The 7,858-nt window shown below is 45.8% G+C and overlaps 1 non-coding gene and 1 pseudogene across 1 annotated transcript; both read right to left on the bottom strand.

The window, feature by feature from the left end:
* Positions 1-4,642: 4,642 nt before the first annotated feature.
* LOC111590770 (uncharacterized) lies at positions 4,643-4,768 on the bottom strand (annotated as a pseudogene).
* A 1,757-nt stretch (positions 4,769-6,525) lies between these two features.
* On the bottom strand, positions 6,526-6,627 carry LOC111590741 (small nucleolar RNA snoR31/Z110/Z27). The gene has a single exon (XR_004855781.1). It is a non-coding gene; the product is annotated as a small nucleolar RNA snoR31/Z110/Z27 (small nucleolar RNA).
* Positions 6,628-7,858: the final 1,231 nt, after the last annotated feature.

Here is a 7,858-nt window from a genome sequence, read left to right on the forward strand (position 1 = left end):
TTCATGTCCGGTGCGCCACCAGACATCCAGGCAGGCCCAGCGTCAGAGCTCCAACGGTCGGAACCCTAACGACCTGGTGACGTGGCTGTCGCACCGGACATGTCCGGTGTGCACCGGACTGTCCGGTGCGCCATACGATAGAGAGCCTCCACCAAACGACTAGTTTGGTGGTTGGGGCTATAAATACCCCCAACCACCCCACATTCAAGTCATCCAAGTTTTCCACTTCTCAACCACTTACAAGAGCTAGGCATTCAATTCTAGACACACTCAAGTGATCAAATCCTCTCCAATTCCACACAAGGCTTTAGTGATTAGCGAGAGTGATTTGCCGTGTTCTTTTGAGCTCTTGCGCTTGGATTGCTTCTTTTCTTTCTCACTTGTTCTTGTAATCAAAACTCCATTGTAACCGAGGCAAGAGACACCAATTGTGTGGTGGTCCTTGCGGGGAAGTTTTGTTCCCGGTTTTGATTTGAGAAGAGAAGCTCACTCGGTCCGAGGGACCGTTTGAGAGAGGGTAAGGGTTGAAAGAGACCCGGCCTTTATGGCCTCCTCAACGGGGAGTAGGTTTGCAAGAACCGAACCTCGGTAAAACAAATCCGCGTGTCACACTCTTCATTCGCTTGCGATTTGTTTTGCGCCCTCTCTCTCGGACTCATTATTATTTCTAACGCTAACTCGGCTTGTAGTTGTGATTAATTGTGTAAATTTCAGTTTCGCCCTATTCACCCCCCTCTAGGCGACTTTCAGGTATCCTCTGTCGGGACAGTGACCCCATGACAAATCCGCCAAGAACAAAGCTCCCTCGGGGGAAGAACCCCGATGGACACGAGGTGGAGGAGATCAGACTCGGAGACAACATACATGTGATTACCTGCGAAAGGCAATTGGCTGTTGGGGTCGATAGGGGGAATTACCGCAGCGGATGAACTCGAGGCCTTTCTCTTGGGCGCCATCTCAAATCTATTGGCGAACAGAGCGAGAGCCGAATTACAGGAAGGATTTGGAGGCAGAAAAGCAAGAACTAGGGCATGGAAAACAGAGGCGGCTGAAAGCGCTGTATAAGCAGGATATTCCCGAGCTGGATACTGTCTCCAAAAGCGCCCAGTCAGCACCCGGCGGTTACTTCTAAAACGCCGGTGTGCCACGTCGTCACTCGACGGTTACCTCTAAACCCCCGGTGTGCCACATCATCACTCGGCTATTATCCTCAAAAGTAGCCGACACGGCCCGTTTTAACTCGGCTGTTATTTCTAAAACGCTGACGTTATCATCAGTCGCTCGGCAGCTATCTCTAAAGCGCCAACGATATCCTTAGTCACTCGGCAGTTGCTCCTAAAACGCCGACGATGCTACAAGTCATTCGGCTGTCACATCTAAGAGCGCTGACGTGGTCAACAGCTATTCCGACATTGACATGGTTTCGTCATCACTCGGACTCTATTTCAAATGCGTAAAATATCGACAATAATAGCTCAGCCATCACCCCTGAAGCGGTGAGATGATGCCCAAGTTATTTAGTTACTATCCCAAAGGAGTCAACTTCATAAATAAGGCAGGCGGAGGAAGGACTCAAAAACTCTAAGTTACGCCACAAACACAACAGCGAGATGATCTGCACAGAGGAGACGAAACTACTCTTCATTAAAAGGAAGTTGTCATACTTACAAATCAACTCATTATGAGTTGATAACCTCCCTACTACTACTACTACTACTACTACTACTACTACTACTACTACTACTACTACTACTACTACTACTACTACTACTACTACTACTACTACTACTACTACTACTACTACTACTACTACTACTACTACTACTACTACTACTACTACTACTACTACTACTACTACTACTACTACTACTACTACTACTACGCAACACTATATTACTTTATATTACTAATACTACTACATTATTTCACTATACTACTTCTAATCTATACTAATATTTAAAAACCAGTGCATTTAGCCACTGGCCTTGTTGCCGCCCCTGCTGCTGCTGCTGCCACCCCTGCTGTTGCCGTTGCCGCCCCTGCTGCCGCCATCACCGCCGTCACCGTCGTCATCGCCGCCACCACCGTCGTCGTCATCATCGTCGTCGTCGTCATCGCCCTCGCCACCGCCACCGCCACCGCCACCGCCGTCCTCCTCGGTTGAGTCCTCCTCGTCCGAGGAGTACTCCGACTCATCCGAGCCCGCGAGCCCGGAGCGCTCGACGACCCGGATGTAAGTCCAGACCTCCACCGCGAGCCCCTGGGAGTCGTCCGAATCGTCAGACGACTCACGCAGAGGGATGGGAGCCGGAGACCCCTCGGACTCAGAGGAGAACTCCTCCTCTGAGTATTCCGAGTCACCAAAGTCCTCAGACGGAGGGGTCGGCTCGCGCTTGCGTTTCTTGCCCATGGTGGAAATGCAGGGAGAAGAAGGAAACAAGCAGTGGAGAACAGCAAGAGATGTGAAAAAAATCAGAGAGGCAAAGGCACTATTTATAGGAGAAGAAGGCAACCGCTCACCTCCAACCGCGGTCACTGAACAGTCGCAAGGCATTCAATACACACTTCAACCCGTCTGAAGACGCGCGGCTGACGCTGTTTTACGCAATGCAACACCCATTGGGACTCCAGTCAACAGCGCGGGGGATATGATTACGCCCGCCGTCATATCACATTACTACTCAGAAGCAGCCGGCTAAAACGTTCAGCGTACCAAGCCGTCCCTTGCCCACACCCATTGGGGGAGGACGCGCAGGAATTATCAGTATATTTTTCAAAAAACTGTCACATCCGTGCAGAGCGTGCAATGAACACCTCAAGACAAAAATGAGATATCAGTAAGGATCAAAGGAAAGCCAAATATAGCCGGTGAAGTACAAAATCTGACCGACGGAAGCGACGCGAAGACTAGCTAGGGAACGTCCATCAAATGTCCAATCGATCGGAGAGCAAATAAATTGCACCACCTAGCAAGATATGGGCGGATCACGAACTCGACTGCAAAAGACAAAATACGTGCTGACCTCGGATGCATAATACTGATGACATAATGCTGACCTCTAAAGCATAATATGGATGACATAATGCCGACTTCTAAGGCATTCAAAAAATAGAAAATATGACTCTCGACAAAAGGACATGAAGTAAAGACCTTTGAGAGGATTGTTTTCAAAAATCCACTCAAAGCTCGGGGGCTACACCCATTGGGTGCACCTTCGGTGCACCCCATGGATCACCATTTCAAGCCAAGATAGTGCCGACTTCTAAAGCATAAGACAAGATTAAAAGACAGGGCTGGTCCTCAACCAAAGTATGAGAAGGAAATAAAAATAATTTCTGATGAAGACCTTCGAGTAGATTATCTTCTAAAATCTACTCGAAGCTCGGGGGCTACACTCTGGTGCACCCAATGGAGTTCAGGGTCCTACAATATGAAATGCCGACTCTTAAGGCACAAGCATGAAACAAAGCTCCAGTGTACGAGTGATCACAGCAGAAGGAGACAGTAAAAAATTGTTTTTCTCCAAATTACCTGCAAGCTAGGCCTAGGATCTTTGGGCCGATTACCTCAAAATCAACCCAAAGATCGGGGGCTTGTGGGGGACAGATATCCCCCGGGTCCACTGGAAGGGTAAAGGACCTCACTAAGGGCCCAAGAACCCAATAAATCGTAAGGTCATTCCTTCATGGGCCTGGGGAGGGACAATCAGTAAAGCAGATCGATATAAGGCCGGATCGACGAGAGTCCAGATGGCCCCACAACGTTGAGCAAGAAACCACAACAGAAGATCCGACTTTCCCGCGCTGGAGCCCCATGCAGCAGAGCCAAGCGAGGATAGGTCGGCTGAATCATAGGAAGATAGACTCAAACAGTTCACTATCCTTTAGGCGCACGTTGTTATCATATCCGTATGTATTGTCCCACGGTCGAATATATAAGGCCCAGGGGGCACCCCTTCAGAACGATCGATTCCAACTCTACACTACCCCGCCATCTACCTCAACCCTCCACGTCATCGCTCTAGAGAACTACCTTGTAACCCATTACACAAAGCATCTTCGCCAGGACGTAGGGTGTTACGCATCTGTAAGCGGCCCGAACCTGTAAACATTGTCTATTATCTCTCGTGCGTCTGACACGAACTATTTTGCTACAGTCGGCGACGCCGTCCTACTCCTAAAAACACCTCGAGGGGCAACCCCGGGTGTGCGGTCGGACCCAAAACACCGACAAGCACGGCCTAAGAAAACTGGCTCAAAGCACGGTCCGACACGAAATATATTGTGCCGTGCCAGTACGGCATGAGTATAGGGCTAGGCTGGGCTTTGATTTTCAGCCCATCATGCCGGCCGGCCCGACACGAGTGACTGGACCATACTTGGGCCGGCCCGACAACGAAAAAACCTGTAAAATCGTGACAACAAAAATATATTAGTCTTCGTTGTATATAAAAATGTAAAGAGAAGCCATATTTTATGGCTTCGACTTATATAGTTCCAAATGCTTGGAAGTCATGTTTTATCGGCTTCCACTTCTAGTCCGAAAACGGCTTTAGTTTTATTTTTATCTTGATTTTAGTTATACTAGAACAATTGGCGCGCCTTGCCAGAAATCTAAGCACTAATATTAATTATAACAAAGGAATGTAATCACATGAACTGGCTATGTGGACAGATAGAGAAGTCGTCCCTATATTTCTAAGAACATGTGAAACAGCGAAACACCTTTGTGTCGGTCTAATTATAACATCTCCGGTGCCATCAGGCACAAACTACTTCGGCAATGACATCAAGATCCTACAACCCTACATAACAGTATATTGTTTAAGCGTGGCATAAACATTTCCTAGAACTGCACAGAAGAAACTAAACATGGCAAAAAAGCTATTCTCATTTCCATGTTCTGTCATTCTCATTCCCTCCTCCCCGCAAAGCCCATTCCCATTCTCATTTCCCCGTATAACCCACGTCTAGCTAAAATTAAAAAAAAAACACATATCCTCAAGGAAATTTGAACCTGTGACCTCTTAAGCAAAGGTCAAGAGTAGCTACCGCTACACCACATATGTGTTTATGTCTACATCTATGACAGGAAACACATCTACTACATATCTCACCAAGCTCACTTGCTAACCTTGCATAATGCGTAGTAGTAGATAAGTATCACCAAGATTCTTGAATTATATTTTTGGATGGAGGTAATATTATTTAAAGAAGAGCTTTGCATGCAATTTCTTTTGTTTGAATAATGTTTTATACTTAAATTCTCTTTTTTGCATGCGTGACATTTATTCTTCGTAATATTTTTTCTATGGAACAGACTTGTGAGTCATTTTCATAAACCAACTCCAAGCATGAATCCATATTTCTTACTTGAAACCCGAACAAACACCATGAGCAGGATGCACTCGCATTGACGTCGCTCATCGATGACGAGAAGAAGCTTGGCGACTGTCAGTTCGGCCTCTAGAAGCAGTCCTACGTGGTCGCATGCGCCGCTGTGTACGACAAGCTCCCGCGAAGCCGCCGCTTAGACGCGGTCCAGAGCAGCTGCACCGCGCTGTCCATCATTAAGTAGGGGGCCTCATGGTTGTTGCCAACGTCGACGACTTTCGGGTTGTTCTGGACACCACATCCGACGACGACGCCATCACGCCGTCTAGCTCATCGTCCACTGAAGCCCAACCTACCACGTAAGTCGCTACTGACCGAACATGAATTCTTGTGCGCTGGGACGATGGACGTTTCTGACGTTGTGTGAGTGTCCTCGAACATGATGTATGTAGTGGAGTAGCGCATCCGGTGGTGCAACGTCCAGGGGTACTACCTCGCTGATGAGCCCGGGGTGCACTTCGTTTGGCAGCCCAACCAAGAGTTATCGGTACTCGTCATGTCGCGCGCGTTCGACGACTACTATATCGAGGATTGTGGCGTCATCTTGGCGCCAGAGGTGACGCAGAGGAGGATCGACAACAGTGACCAGTCCGTCATCCTAGCCACCGTCAGGGTAACTTTTGTGCCAACCTGCCTTTAATTCTCTTTGCAAACACACACTTGCCTTTTTGTTTAAGCAAGAGCGTATGGTGATGCGTGTCTAATGATTAACGATGTACGAGGAAATTTCCTCCGGCACGTGTGGAACGTGCTCTCTAATGATGAAACCATACAAATCGTGGCATATATCGAAGTCTGCATGATACTGATGATTGCATTGTAGTGGTGAAACAATTAGATTAAAATAATAAAATTTATGTATGGCTAGGATCATAAATTGATTATGAAACATTTTCTCATAACAGTATAACACATTTTGTGTATAAGTTATCATAGTATACTAGTATTATATATTTCCGTTGCAACGCACGAGCACTCAGCTAGTATTGTTTAAGCATAATGAAACAAGACAATTTCTATCACAATTAAAACTGACGACATATGTTCGATGTACAACAAATCATTAAAGGTTCATTACATCATCACCTAAAAAAATAATGAAGAAACGTTATTTGAACCATATTGAAGCACAACACCATCAGAAAAGAACTGCCTTCTCATCCACACCGCGACACAATAGCGATGTGTTAGAAGGTTCCCTAAGATTGTTTCAAGCATTTATCCTTTGATGCTAAATTAAAAGGATTCATCTAATAGCATGGCTGGCCAGATTGAAGAATACAAAATTACTAATTGAGCAAAAGGCATATCAAGAATGACAAAGAAAACTGACTATCCCAGGGACTCGCTAATCTGTTCAAGTAAGGGAGTAGTACCTTCTAAAAATGAGTAACTCGTCATAGCACAGTCAGCGTAATCTAAAAAAAGTGAAGAGTTGTATAAAACGATCTAACAAACTTGTAATCAGATGCTAAAGTACAGAGCAAAGGGCCAACCAAGCAGGGTTGTTAAATCATCCGATTAATCACGATTAATCGGTTTGGTCGGTCACACGTAGCCGATTAGAGTCACCGACCTGAACCTAGAAATGGAAAGGGCGCGCGTCTGGGCTGGGGCCTATTTTTTGGGCGCCTCCTCGTTTCCATTTAGGCGCCACATTAATTGTTGATTGGCGTGTCATTTCCAGTTTCCAAAACCATTTAATTTAGGCGCCTCATCTGAAGGTACTGTGTTCAAGGCTTCAAGCATTGGTTTCAGTTTGTATCTTTGGTTTCAACTGATCAAGAACTCAATACAGTTTGGTTTTAGTTTAGATCAAGAAACTGCACTACTGCTAAATAACATGTACTGTTTGTTTTTGTTTGATAATTGATACTTTGATTACCTACTGTTGTAGTGTTGTAGGTGTAGGACTGCTTTCTGATGTTTGAAGTTAATTATATAGTATATAACTATACACTATAGTGTATAACTGTATACGACTAGGTGGTAGATCAGTCACCGATTAATTGTCCTGATCGACGACCTAATCGCGATAAATCGCCTAATCGGTCATAGGCCACCACCTGCCGACCAAGCGACTTGTAAACCATGCAGCCAAGTTAGCTTAGAAAAAAAGGACCGAGAGAGAGAAGCTCAGAGTCACCTGTAAAAGGCATGTTCCTTGTTTAGGCTTTCTGCAGATAAGAGCATGAGTTAAGGTTGGATTACTTGGATGTCCCTACAGATAAAGCATGTAAAAGAATGGAGTACTTGAATGAGAAGCAAATAATCTCTACATTCGAAAGCAGTTGTCAATACCGAGCAAGAGAACGCAAGAATCGATGGCAAACTGTTGCAACTCACCAAACTAAACAGGGCCCATTGTGACCTTTTTTTTTACTATTGATTATGGCTCATACCTTTCCTTCTTCTCGGATGGCCAGACATATTTTACATGATGGCTTCCAGCATGAGTACTTAT

The sequence above is a fragment of the Zea mays genome, chromosome 1 (genome assembly GCF_902167145.1).
Source record: "Zea mays cultivar B73 chromosome 1, Zm-B73-REFERENCE-NAM-5.0, whole genome shotgun sequence".
Lineage (NCBI taxonomy): Eukaryota > Viridiplantae > Streptophyta > Magnoliopsida > Poales > Poaceae > Zea > Zea mays.